Source organism: Dipodomys merriami, unplaced genomic scaffold (genome assembly GCF_024711535.1).
Source record: "Dipodomys merriami isolate MVZ:Mamm:240054 unplaced genomic scaffold, mDipMer1.0.p SCAF_772, whole genome shotgun sequence".
Classification (NCBI taxonomy): Eukaryota; Metazoa; Chordata; class Mammalia; order Rodentia; family Heteromyidae; genus Dipodomys; species Dipodomys merriami.
The window spans coordinates 395,001-395,372 of record NW_027206371.1 but is presented as its reverse complement, the minus strand read 5'-3'; positions in this window follow the sequence as shown (position 1 = coordinate 395,372).

Here is a 372-nt window from a genome sequence, read left to right as displayed (position 1 = left end):
CGCGAGAGGGGACGGACGCGGGCGGGACCCGGGGCCGGCACGGCAACGCGGGCGGCGCGCGGGGAACCCTCCCCGCGGAAGACGCGCGCGTCTGGCGGACGGCACGACCGCGGCGTCCCGCGGGACCGTCCGCCTCGGCGTGCGAGTCCGCGGGGCACGGGAGCCCGCGACGCGCTCGCTCGCGGCCGGCGGCCGCGGCACGGGGCCGCCCTGAGACCCGACTCGAGCGCCCGGCGCGAAAACGTCATCCCCCGGTTCGGGCACCGCGGAACACAGCGGGGGGCCGGGACAGACAAGACCCGGCCGCGGGCTCGTCTCTGCGCGGATACCAACCCCCCCGGGATGACCGCTCGCTCGCTCGCTCGCTCGCTC